The 13,749-nt window shown below is 37.1% G+C and overlaps 1 protein-coding gene and 1 long non-coding RNA gene across 5 annotated transcripts in view; one reads left to right on the top strand and one right to left on the bottom strand.

The window, feature by feature from the left end:
• TENM2 (teneurin transmembrane protein 2) overlaps nucleotides 1–13,749 on the top strand; it is a 1,518,527-nt gene that overhangs the window by 693,873 nt on the left and 810,905 nt on the right. The gene's annotated exons all lie outside the window — the stretch shown is intronic.
• Nucleotides 1–13,749, bottom strand: part of LOC116184123 (uncharacterized) — a 35,005-nt gene that overhangs the window by 7,115 nt on the left and 14,141 nt on the right. Inside the window, exon 3 of the long non-coding RNA XR_004148861.2 lies at nucleotides 3,597–3,795. This is a non-coding gene — a long non-coding RNA (uncharacterized LOC116184123). The remainder of the gene's footprint in view (nucleotides 1–3,596; nucleotides 3,796–13,749) is intronic.

Genomic DNA, 13,749 nt, shown 5'->3' with positions numbered 1-13,749 from the left:
AAACATTTCTTCACTTTTTTAAGAAAGCTCTGAAAACTTAGATATGCAAGTGAGTTAAGTCTTTTGAGAAAATACTCATTAGGAGAAAAGATCCCTGATTACAGCTGTCCTAAGTCACAAGGAGCTATTTTGTCCATCACAGTGTAGATTATCTATTAAATCCATAGCAAAACAGTCTGTATCATCTTTCTGAGTCTTTGCTCATTCTTTTTGCTTTTACCTGAAGATTTTTTGTTTTTGTTGATTCTTCACATTTAGTTTCTGCAAGCATTAAAAAAAAAAAAAACAACAAAAACAAGTGAGATGTCACCACACTTTTTTATATAAGCTGTTAAAGAGCTTTTTACAGAGTTTCATCTCTTGGAGAGTTTTGATTGAGCATCTTTGAACCTTTACTATTGCAAAATAGACCTTGAAATCTTGCTGGGATTTTGAGTCATTTGAAGGAATTGTCCCACTGGGTTGAAGATATCACTGTTGTTAGACTCTGTCCAAGAGAAAAAAACTTTCTCATGATCATCAAAATGAAGACTTCCTTGTAAGCTGCACTGAGGGAGTAGTTTCATTATATTTTCGGTGTTTGCTTTTTACAAGAACTAGACTCTATTCTGCCTTTGATTGGTCTCAGTAGTTACAGTATTGAAAAGGGGTTTCACTTAAATATTATAAAAAACTCTTCATTTCACAATTGCAATGCAACTTACATCCATTTTTTTATCCCTATGAATTGTTAGAAGTCATCATAAGACTCTCAATTTCTCGTCCAATTCCATACATTTTGTTTTCTTTCACAGTTCTTTTATTTTTAGCAGTACAACCCTGAGGACTTTTGATTATAAGATCTTCTGACTACAACTTATGAGCTTAATAGCCATCATGCTATATTTATGATCCTATATCACACTTCAGGGAAAGCTTCTGTGGCTTGATTGCTGCCTTTGTTTGCAGTAGTCAAAGCCCCAGAGATGTCAGCATTTAGCTGTGCTCTGAAATTGCTGAAGTGTGTTGTTCCACCAGACTGGGTGGCCTACACAGCAACTCTAATAACAAATGGCTCTGGCTTTTTGGTGGGGAAGTAACAGCACGGGCATTGTGCTAAGGTTGCCTTCTGACTATTAGACAGCAATTTCTGAGGAAAAGAGCCTGCTGTTCTCTCACTCCTGAAATGAAACATGAGTATAACCTGGAATGAACCCGTGTCTTATGTTTTTATTCATTGTTTGTTGACCCTGTGGTCAACCTTCTGTCACTATGATTAATCATTCAGACTTCAGTTGTCCAAACTCAAGCCTTTTCTGCAAGAGAAAATGGGGAGTGGAAGGAAATAAAACAAAGTATTAATGAAAGAAAAGTGGTTAATCTTTGACATGATAATTTATATTTGGGCTAGCAAACCAACAGGAGTGCAGTTGTATGTGAGTGATTAATAGCTGCAGTGGTTGCACATGTGACAAGTGATTAATAAAGTTTGTGATTAAAAAAAGTACTTCTTTTCCTTTTCCTTAAGTGTGCAAATCTTGGAGCTTCACTTCTATCTGCACAGTGGTTCAATTACTATGCAGGCCTGTTTGTAATTCAGATGTCACTCTCCATTACTCATGCAAAAGTCTTCCAAATGGAGTTCACTTGATCTGTTAAGTACTGAAGAACTGGGAAATCGAGCATGTCCCCAAAAGACTTTCTAGTCTAAGGGGAAAAAAAATGTCTGAGATGCAGCAGTTGCTTCATGTAACCTATCAACATGGGATTTATTACATATAAAACCAGTATTCTATTACTGTACAAACTAGTTACTAGATGCAAATTGAAGGTCTTGAATCAAATCTGTATTTCATAGTTAGAGCAATAACTTGCATTAAATCTCAAACCTATCCAGATACAGCTGTGGTTTTATTTTTTTTTTCTCTCCCAGAAGTTAGATCGTGCTATGAAGAGGTACATAATCTGAATGGAAATAATTCACAGAGCTGTAAAACATGACAGCTTCAGCCAAGTGCTGCTTATTAAATCCACACTTTCCCTTCTCTAAAAGTAACAGTATTAGATGAAAATTTGCAAAAAACTGTTTATAACACACCCTGCTAAATGATGACTTTCAGAGCTCATTTGCAAATGCATCACATAGCAGGCCCTAGACTGTTCAAACAGTCACAGAATAATTAAATGGGTGTGCTGAGATGTAATTATATAGGAAGGTAAGAACGGCAGCAGTGATTCAGACTAGAGGTTCAGTGTGCTCTGCAGCCACTCTCCCAGCAGTGGGTGGATGGGAGCAGATGCCTGGGGAAGTAAGATTGAGGAGGAAATGATGCTTTCTGTGTTATACTTCCCTGGTTTCTGGTAATCTGTAGCTTCCAGAGCTGGAATTTGAATTTACACCATCAAGTTTGATAGCTATCAATATATCATGGAGGCACATAAGCACTTTTTTAAACCCACTTTTATTTTGTCCCCCATGACATTCCCTGGCAGTTCCCTTTACAATTTCAAATATGAATTGCATGTTTTACCATTTTAAGCTTGCTGTGTGAGCATTTCTCTGCCGTTCTCCTAGTTCCTATTTCATGAGAAATGGCGAATAACCTTTTTTATGTTCTGTTTACTGTGCATGATTTTGTAGACCTGTTTCATATTTCCCTTAGGTCATCTATTTCAAGATGAAAACTTTTAGTCACTTCATCTTTTCTCCCATGAAATCTGTGGCACACATTCTAAATATCTTATTTAAGGTGGGGATCAGTATCTGAGATAGATCCATCATGGATTTTACACTGCAGTGTAATGACACTTTAGGGTTCATTCCAAATTTGTTTCTTAATAATTCCAGACATTCTTTTGGCTGTCCCTGAGCCCAGAACTGGCATTTTCAAAGCATAATGTACAATGACTGCAAATTACTTTCTTTAGCAGTAATAGCTAGTATACAAAATTTGAGAGGATTGCCTTATTGGGGTTTTTTTGTTTGTTTTTAATGGTTTATACTTATTTAATAATTTTCAGCATTTTCATCTTCTAGTATTTTACACAAATGTCAGTAAAATGGGGGTTATTAATTTTATGCATCCCCACATAGCATACTTATTTTCCTTTTCTACAGATATACTCTGCTTCTTAGGAAAAAGAAAATTTCATCCAAGGCCTCCTCACAGTGCCCCCTTTGGTTTGTAATCTGCAATTTAGGGCTGCAGAGTTACAGGCTTTACACTTTTCTAAAATTCTAATAAGGTTGGACTGATGGATTGGCACAAAAGCAATATTAAAGGCCTTTTTCTGGAAATACCACCTCAGCTTATCATAATTTGTTGCAGCGACATGAAGTGAGATTTGTCTTTCATGCTCCTACAGACTAAAGTGCACAGAGAAAACAACACTTGTTCTAAAGTGACAAAGTGCTGTTGAAAAATTGGTATGAAAGCGACCAAATTTTATTCCTTTATAGGCATTAATGTAATATGGGAGAAAAAAACATTTTATCCCTGAATCATGGGTAGTTTTAACTAGTGGTTTTTGGAACAATATTTGTTTTATTTGTTCACAGATATGTTTTGGTTGCCCTGAAACATTTTTTCAAATTATTTTAGACCAGCAAAAATTACCTGTGCCAGGACAAGACACTTAGGTTGACAGAAAGACAGAACACGATGTTTAATTTTTTAATCATTTCAGAAGTATGAAATTATTCAATTGAGGAAATGAACCCTAGGAAGAGGAAGCTGGCATTGTTCTCAGTGTTCCTTGCTGGTTCAGGTCATTGTCTCTCTGGGAAAGTGAATGGCAGTCTTTAATTGGAAACATCTATCAGAAAAAAGAGGACACAAAGTTTGAGTCAGCATTCCAGTATATAGTTTTTAAACTAAATATGAGCTTCAGCAGAAACATTTCAGAGAAGTACATTCTATATCTGTGAGAGTAGTGTGTGCTCACTTGATATTTCATCAATAAATTTCTAATATTTGGCTGTGGGATTTTTTTTCTTCTTCAAACCAGTTTCTTTCCTAAAACATGATTCCCAAAACACAGCCTTCCATACTTTGCAGAATGGAGTAGAAGTTTTTGATGCTTTGACCATTAAAATACTCTTTGATATTTCTTGTTCAATGTCCTATTAAGGTTGGGAGAAAAAGGTCAGTACTCAGATAATGCAGACTCAAGAGGGCCTTTGGTTTGTGTGTTGAAAATTCCACAGAAGTTGATACCATCGTGTTTCTAGATTCAGATTTCTCTTCTGCCAGGAGCAGCCTGGCTCATTATTTTTTCAGAAAGGTATCTCCAAACAAGCTGTGAAGTGGTATTAAACCCTGTGTGGGTCTGTAAGTCTGTGGGCTTTTTGAGGTGTGTAACCACTGACAGTGATGGTTGGAGAAAGAGAGAAGGGTCCCTTCCTTTCTCTCCAGTAGCACTCTGATTTACAACATATTTTTAAAACAGAAAATTGCTGGGACTGTTTCTTTCTAAATAAGTAAACCTGTGTCAGTGTACTCGCAGAGACCATAGTATTTACATTTAGCTGTTGATATTTTAATTAACAATTTAAGCATGTTGTTTGCCCTGCACGTTCAGTGGGAAAAACTCTACAAATAAACAGCAGCTCCCTCTTGGACAATCACTCTGTAAATTAGCTTACTTTGTCAATAAAGCGCATGCCTATCAGCCCCTTCGTGGCAGCAGGGGGCAAGGATGTTCATTTACTTAAGCAGTAGGTTATACTATTAGTGTGTGTGATTGCTGTTAATTAGAATATGTGTAGATGTCTCAGTGCTGCACCGTTGGTAATATAAAACCTTTAAGCGTTTAGGCTATTAATGAAGTCAATAAATGGTTCTATTAGGAGACTTTTTTTTTGTTGTTTTTATTACTTCCTCTCTGTTTTACTGTTATTTATTATAATAATAGTATGGTAGTCAAAATATAGCCAAGGGTTATACAGAAACAGTAAAGCAGGATTTTTACCTTGGGGAAGGGAGTGTATGTACCAATGTTCATCCTGTAACTCTGAAACAGGAATGTACGGATAGTCCAGCCATAATTCTAACTGACTTCCAGCATTTCTATTTGATACTCAATTCAGTGTTAAAATATGCTTTTCATATCCCTTTGATTTGAAATAATTTAAGCCTTTGCTTAGTTTTCTAAATGCATCATAAATGTTCTCACATTTCCTTGTAAACAAGATTACGTGAATATATCTATATATATTTGAAAGATCAGACTTCATGAATATGAATTTATAATTTTAATTTTAAAACCAAATATCTGTATAAAATCCTGAATTAATATCTTGACTGTGCTGTGCTATTAGCTGCATACAACCTCTCTGACATCAGCAGCAGGATCAATTCAAACTCTTGTCACAGTGAACAGGTCTTTCAAATGCGTAATCTAAAAGCAAGTTTCTATTTCCATGAAAAACATCAGTTGATGGGAAATAGTGTTCCACAAAGATAAATAATAGATTTTTATATGAAAATCCATACATTATCTGAAAGCAAAGTCATAACATAAGACGTCTTGCATCTTAATCATGAGACCATAATGTCAGCTAGTTTTGTCTGTCTAATGCCCACACAGAAGGAGAGCCAGGCAGTGCAACTGGTACTGGACTAGCAAAAGGGAGACACTTTTCTAAGCTCATGGTGGTTCAGAATTTCTAAATGAGCTTGGAGGTACCTGGCCCCACTCTGCCTGGCTGTGACTGGAGGGGGAATGAGACATTGCCCAGCTTCCTGAGGCTACACTCAATCCCCTTGCCTACGTCATTGATGAAGACATTGAATAGCACAGGTCCCCAGAAAGAGCCCTGAGGGTCACCACTTGTCACTGATCCCCATCTGGACACTGAGCCACTGACCAATGGCTCCAACTGTGCCTTGGCCTTATTCTCTACATCCCTACACAACCAAAGACACCCCTCTAGTCTTTCCAGGTTACCTGTCCCTGCTTCCACTGCCCATGAATTTCCTTGCTGCCCTTTAGTTTCTTACCCTCCTTCCACAATTTCTTGTGCCCTATGGAAATTATCAGTAAAGATCTACCAGCTCACTTCTGCTTCTCCCTGAAGGCAGTCTCCCAAGGCCTGCTCTTCATCCAAGAGCTGGAAGTTTGCTTCCCTGAAATTCAGGCTCCTGACTCAACTCTTGGTCTGGACCGTGTCCCTCAGGACTGCAGACTCCACCAGTGTGGGTCACTGCAGCCCAAGATGCCTGGAGTGGATGTTAATGGTCATCTTGGCAGTGCTAGGTTAAAAGCTGGACACAGTGATCTTTTCCAATCTAAATGATGCTGTGATTCTATGGAATGTCTCCTAGAAGCTGCTTTTACCAGAGTCCTTTTGGAATTTTCAGCCAGTGCCAGGCACAGCAGCAGATGTGCTTGGAGAGGAAGTTCTCCAGCCACCAGCAGATTGATGAGCTTGCACTTTGGCTGAGCTGCTGCAAAGAATGCTAGGCAGGGCTTCAAAGCCATATTGTGGAATTTGCAAGATAAACAGGACTTGTTGAGCTCAGGAAAGACAACTAAATTTAAGAAGACGATCATTAAAGATTCCTACAGCTGGAGTTGAAAGTCCTTCCCTCAGACCTTGTTTGAGACACAGTGCTCAGAAGTTGAAAAACAAGACCAAAAAAAAAAAAAATAGACTAAATACTCTAAGCCCTGGAATGACTTTTTAACTTCTGTACTCATGGCCATTTTTCATTTCAACAAAAACAAGATAATGTTTTTCAAGACCTGTATTCTGAAACACTATGCATTGCGGTAGACACTTTTCAAGCATAAAAGTAATTTAGTTACAAACTTCACATCAAATTGAACTGAGTTGTTGGTGAGATGCAGAATAGCAAAATTTAGGTAGTTTCTGAAAATATTTTTCATTATACATATTTTCCTTGTCACTTTTCAGTCAATATGATCTTCAAAGTCTTTAGATTACGCATTGTAGCTAGTCCAGCTATACCTACACGCGTCATTATAGCATTGATCATGATCTCAATAAGAAGAGATGGGTTTATACTTTCTAGGATGAGTGGAGAAATGATTTTTGCATGGATCAGTGCAGATCTCAATAACTGCCATAAGGCTTTTTCTGCTTTATGCAGCAGATGCAGGGACTGTTCTGGCAGCATAAGAAAAAAACTGATTATTTGAAACTCTCTTAGCAAATCTTCTATGAACAAATTTCTTGTTACAGTTTTCTTGTGAAAAAATCTGAACACGTGGGAGATGACACAGAGACTGCAGAAATTTGGCACAAAAGTCTGCTGTACCTGTTAGAACAAGTACAGATTGCTTGATTGCAACAATAAATGAAATAGTGTTTTGTGGGCTTTAGGGTATTATTGATAGCTAAAAATCATAGGAAAAGCAGCTTTGTGAATTTGCACAATAATTTAATTCTGCTTTAAATTTGAGAGGAGAATGACATTCTGCTTGAAAAAGAAATTTTTGTGTGGTTTCTCTGTGGGTATTCGTGCTCCATGAGCAGTGGTTCCATGGAAACAGTGATGTGCATGGAGAAACCACCAAAACAAAACCAAAAAAAATAGAGTGCCCAGGCTGTGAAATACTCCTCCCAATACTAGTACAGCATTATTAAATGGATGAGAAATGCTCCATTGTCTACTTTATTATTTTCAATGCAGCAATGTAACTCTATTAGAAATGTTTGCACTAAACACAGATTGCTTGAACTTTGACAATGTACTAGCAGCTTACAATTTTATCTTTGAAAAACTGCCATCTGTATGCAAATATAAGGAAAATATGGATGCTTGGTCCTATTCAGTTTTACAACTCAGTTCAGGCATTTTCCGAGGAGGTATGCTATACATGAGAGAGCTTTCAAGACCAAATGAGATGTAGCCAAGTTTTCACACACTTCCTGGTAGAATAATTTAAAAAATACAGAAGACATTTGATTATATCAATCCTGAATATGTAGGAATGTTGAAGTAAGTTCTCATGGGATGTCTACATGTGTATTCTTCAGCTGAAACACTTAGAATATGTTTTCCTAATGCAGGAAAGGGTTGTTTCTGACAACTAACCTCTTACATATTTATTACATTTTCATGTGAAGATTTTCTATGTTCCTCTTTATTTATCTTTTTCTTTTTGACTTTTCATCTTTTGAGTAATGTGTAGTACTGCTTTTGCTTCTTTCAAATCAGAGGAAATGTAGAGCTTGAACTAATGTGAAAGACTGGGAGGATAAGACTGATCTGAAAGTTGTGGGAGTTGACTTAGCTGTTATAGACCAGTAGACAGTTAGGGAGGTGCATGCAGTTGAATATTGTTGCAGAACTTCAAGGCCAAAATTTGTTTTTCATAAAACACCAGAAAGTTGAATTACAGTCATATAAAAACTCATTTGGAAAGGGCAAAAGGGGGTTCTGAATAATTACACAGATGAAAACACAGAATGATGCTGTTTTCTTATGACTGAGAAACAGGAGCACCTTACAGGTTCCAGGAGCCTGTTTTCTGCTTTGAGCTCCTAAAGGAGTGTACTTTGTGATTTCATATCCAACAACCTGAAATGCAAAAGAAACTATGCCTCTTGCAAGCTAATGAAACCCACACCAAATTCTCTGACAATAACAACAGAAAAAGTTACTGTAGAACTGCAGTATCATTCAGATCCTGCTTTGTACCACACATCTGTGTGACTCTTATCAATACTTAAAATTTTATAACACTTGGCCCACTCTGGGAAGTGGTCAAGGCCAGGCTGGATCAGCCTGGTCTAGTGGAAGGTGTCCCTGCCCATGGCAGGGGAGTTGGTCTTAATATGATCTCTAAGGTCCCTCCCAAGCCAGTCTGTGATGTTAAAATATTTCAGTTTCTTCCAAAGACATCCACTGGTTTTCAGAGTATTTTTTCCTTTACCATTGCATTCTGTCAAAGCAGAGTAAGTTAATTTTACATTATGTAAAACATATGATTTGCCCAAACAGATCAAGCTATGAACCCCATTAACTTTTTCTCCTTAAATGGACCAGTGGCTGATGATTCAGATGAATATGACCTATCTGTGATGTTTGGTTAAGCCTTAGGTCAGCAAGTTATCTTTGGTCAGCCTTCAACCTTAGAAGTCTGAGAATTCTGTGCTTTATATGACCCTAGCTAGCTGTTCATTTTAATATTTTGCTCTAAGATTGAGTTGTGCTTTAAAATAACTTTGATTTTCTCTTTCATAGTTTGCACCATAGTAATGTTTAATCAGAAGGTTAAGCAAAAAGGAATTGAAAAGGTGGAGAAATAAGTAAACAAATGCTTTGTACAATGATAAAAATATTTTACAGATTTGTTGTTACTGTAAAGGATTGCCATATAGCAGCAGATGTTTGAAATCAGTCAATACATGGAAATGCTTTACAGAAACTTCTGAAATAGGAGCAGCACCTGCTAATCTTCCAATGAAAAATGCCATTTTTCATGTCTTCTCTAACATTTGTGGTATGGAATTACTGACTTCACTTTCTGACCTTAAATAGGATGTCTTGACACATGATCCACTTGTGACAGTGATTAATTAGCATTAATGTCCTTCCTTGGTGTTCTGTCAAGAGCAACAGTGCATGGGCTGTTAAACTCGTAATCTCCCACTTTCACACAGACCATCTATTATTATTTATTTTTACATTCCATTTTATCTAAATTAGTTCAGTGGGCCTATCCATGTTATGCCTGTGCATTTCTGTATTTAAGCACTAAGTAGGTTGTTATCATCCTGAGGCATGTAAATGCACAATATGGATTTAGTTTCAAGATAATTTGTAAACACATGTGTACGAAGTACATATAAGTCCTTGGAATATACTATTTTACAAAGTCAACAAAAGAGTTTATAATAGTTTTAATCAGTGTAGTGTATGGCACTAATACAATGCAATGTTGTGTAAGATTAAAGCATGCTTTTCCCTCTGTTAATTTTGTTACCAGAACTCACTTGTGATGACTATCAGCCCTCTATATGTTGGTTGTTGTGTAATGTTAACTGCAGGTGGATAAAATCAGTTCTGAAAAGCCCATTTTCAGATTAAGCCATTAAGTTATGATGATCACTGCACTGTTCTCTAATGTAAAATATCTCTGGTCTTGCAATCAAAAGTATCCTTTGCCTTAAAGCTGCTCAGTGGTGGGGTGGGAGGACGAAACCTTCCCATTGTATTCCACCATTATTTGCATCAAAAGTATAATCAAACCCCAGGGACAGTGATATTGAAGCTAAATTGTAGACTGCATAAAGTTTGTATGTGTCATAGTCAAGAGAGGCTGGAGAATTGGGGTCAGCAATTGAAACGATATGAGGAAGCTGATTTTTATGAAGTGTTGGGTACTTTTTCTCTGTATGCTTCTTTGAGTCAATTCAAGATTAGCACACAAAACCTAAAGCAATGTCACTGTTGAAATTTCTGTCCATAACACATGGAAACAGCAGTGTTCAGAAGGACACAACAACCTTGAGGGATAAATTCATTTGTGATTCTCACTAGTACTAAAAGTTTTAGTGAGTGGATTAGTCATGGATAAACTTCCACCTGTCTGTAGCCTCTGACTTTGAAGCTTACTGCTGTTTGTTTTGTGATAGTAACAGGAAAATTCTAGATCAGGTATTTTTATACCTTGTAAGCCACTGCCTTTGGGTGCAACAAACTTAGTCATACTAATCACAATTGCTGCAGTACAGTACCAGGCTCTGTCTGTTCCTAATGCACCCTGCAGACCTAAAACCTTATATTTCAGTTCTCTTAAAAGCACTTACTTTTGGCATCACCAAATCAGAAAAGGATTAAATAGAATACAACATGTAATTCTTGGTTGGTTTTGATAGATTTTTTTACATAGAGGAGGTAGCAGATAGTTCAGAATTGTCAGGCCCATCAGACTAGGGAGAAATTAATTCTGGAGAAAAGGTTTCTTAAAAGCATGAAGCAACTTATACATGGAGATTGATTTGTAGAGCTTGCAGGCCTGCTTTACTTCAGCTCCATTGAACTATCTCCAGGTATGACATTTTACTGTACTTGACAGAGAAATAAAGGCTGATGGGAATGTAAATATCTTGGAAGAAATAGGAGTTGTAACAATTAGTTTTTGACAGAATAGACTTGAGAGGTGGAAGTGCCTTCTGTCAGGAAACCCTATTGCAGAGGGGGGAACACCCCAGGAGTGTTGTTTTCCTGGTGCCTCTAATTTTACTAAAACAAATAAATGGAAATTATTAGGCAAGACTTAGTGTCAGCATCTCAAATTTAGTTATGACTAACTACCTCATAACGAAAAATGTCTATTTAGATTTCAGAACTGGTCTTGATATTGTTTAACATCTTTTCACACTGCATGCAATGTGTCATTCAGGTTTTTAGTGTTCTCATGTCAGCTATGTGAAAGTGCTAAAGGTAGAAACACTACAGCCACAAAGATTAGGGACTTTTCCATCCCCTAGTAAGAATTATGCTTAATGTGGTCTCATTCTCAGGACTAAATTCTGACAGGAATAAAATTATTAAGAGTAAATTAATTCCTCTTGTGGACTACTAATGACAAGAGAAAAAAAATGATTTGTCATTGGAAATGTCAAGTGGAGAAACTGGGTCGTTTGTTGAGCTAGATCTAGTAACCAGACCCAGACTTATTTTTCAGATGGTACAGAAGATTATTGTGTATCAAAAGAAAAATCATTAAAAAGAGGCAGTGATGGCAGGGGTGCCTGTTACAAAAGTTATAACCTTCTGACTTAGAAGGTTGATTTTATTTTTACATTATTGTGCAGTCTTGTCTATCTAGTCTGTAACATCAGTAGAGAAGTATGTCTCTTGTTCCTCATTGATCATCCCTGATACATGGTTGAACACCTTATTCCTGTAAATCCTTCTGAAGTGTTCCACGCTGGCTTCACCCCATTGTTATAAAGCTGGCGTGGTGCCTTTGAGTTGGATCTAAAACTTATCAAGAATGTGCTCCCCTTGGATTCTTTAATGTACTTTGTGAGGGGCCCTTTTTATGGTATCTAATGAGCTGTCCCACAAATGTGCTCAACGCTGTCATCAATCCCTTTAAGGTGCTCCTTATTCACTTTCCCTTTCCCTCTAAGAAACAGTTAAATGAGAATATTTGAGTCCAGAAAGAAAAGTGCTTGCTGTGTAAGCAGCCTTTTTCAAAGCTGTGAGAAAGATGCATGTGATTTCTCTGAGACACCAGTCAGCAGATCCTGCTCATACAAAGCATTGCCTTGGTGGTCACCTTCCCCTTACTGAGGTGTTACTACCTTTGAAAATTTCAGACAGGCACTCCAGCACTGAGGCAGCACAGAATTTCATTTCTTGTGTCCCCTGATGTTGTATCTATGCTATAACCTGTCACGACCATACAGGAATTTCACAGAAGTCATGGTCTGTAGGAGGCTGTAGCCAACAAATTGTTTTGAGTCTTGCCATTGTGCAAAACACTTGACATATGAAATATATCAATAAATGAAACATAAAAACTTTGAAGTAGACTGCAGCAATACTGTAACAATCTCATTTTCCTCCCAAAATTAAAACTAAGAAAGCTATGTATCTACAGTTAATAAAGAGAGAGTTAAAAGTTTCAGTCTTAACTCAAATTTTCTTCTTTGAAGTAAAAGGTGCAATTTACTCAATTCTAGAGTTTGCTTGAAAATGAGTATTCCTTTTAAATACTTTCTCATATGGGGGATTAAAGGAATTTCCATAAAGTTTTAAGCTGTTGTAGCAAGAACAGTAGACTTGCAGGTACCAGCTGCTCTTCATCTAGTTTCTTCTTACCTCCTGACTAGAGCAGTCAAAAAACTGATGCTCAGTAATCAGATTATGGTAAAGATTCTAAATTTTTACAAGTCTTTGTTGGAATGAATCCCTGTTTTGCAAGCTGAGTACTGACTAGCCATCCAACAAAGGCAAACAGGAGAACAAAATCGACCAACACAGAGGACTAAAATGGCAGTGTCCTTTCTGTGCAGGAGCTGTTGGCTTAACTGATGATCTGCGAAATACTGACATATCTTAGTCACTGAATGAAGAAATGCGTGTCCTACAACAAGGCCCTGACTTTCTGGGGGCCTGTAACTGACATCATTATAAGCCTTAGCAAATAATTTCAAATTTGGAGTTGAAGAATGCAGTCTTACTGTTCCTGCATTCCTCTGGCCTGCCACTACTGGTGGTGTTCTTGAAGAAAAAGGGCTGCAGTTCTCAAATTTAACAAAGGATGTTTAACTGCTAAATATTTATGCCCATATATCACCACATATTTGGCTACACACACATGGATCAGTGACACTGCATTTGCATTCAAGCATGGGTTAAATTTGTTAGCTTTAAATTGCTGAAAGGACAATATTTCTTCTAATAGCAAAATAGATCTATAAGTATCTTCCTAATTCAGATTGCTGCAAGACAGATTTTATTATTTTGCCTTAGGAGTGGTAACAGCTGAATTGAAGTCAGTGAGTTCAAATGTGAAAATACACCATTATGAATGTAATTTCTTTTTAAGTGCTGGATACATAAATGGATTAGCTCACAAAGATGATTAAGTGTGGTTTTGGATGCCAGTCTACATATTGTGATATGCAGCTCTGTCAAAAAAAAAAAAAAAAAAAAAAAAGAAAAAGAGATAAAAAAAAAGAGAGGCTTTAGCCCCCTAGACAGAGATAATGTTGATTCTAATTAATTCAATGGACCTTGGATGAGGCCTACTTTCCTCAGGGAGGCATTTGTCCTCATT

The sequence above is a fragment of the Lonchura striata genome, chromosome 13 (assembly GCF_050655825.1).
Source record: "Lonchura striata isolate lonStrDom1 chromosome 13, ASM5065582v1, whole genome shotgun sequence".
In the NCBI taxonomy this organism is placed as follows: Eukaryota; Metazoa; Chordata; class Aves; order Passeriformes; family Estrildidae; genus Lonchura; species Lonchura striata.
The sequence above is the reverse complement of the archived record's forward strand: the minus strand, read 5'-3'. Positions and strand labels throughout refer to the sequence as shown.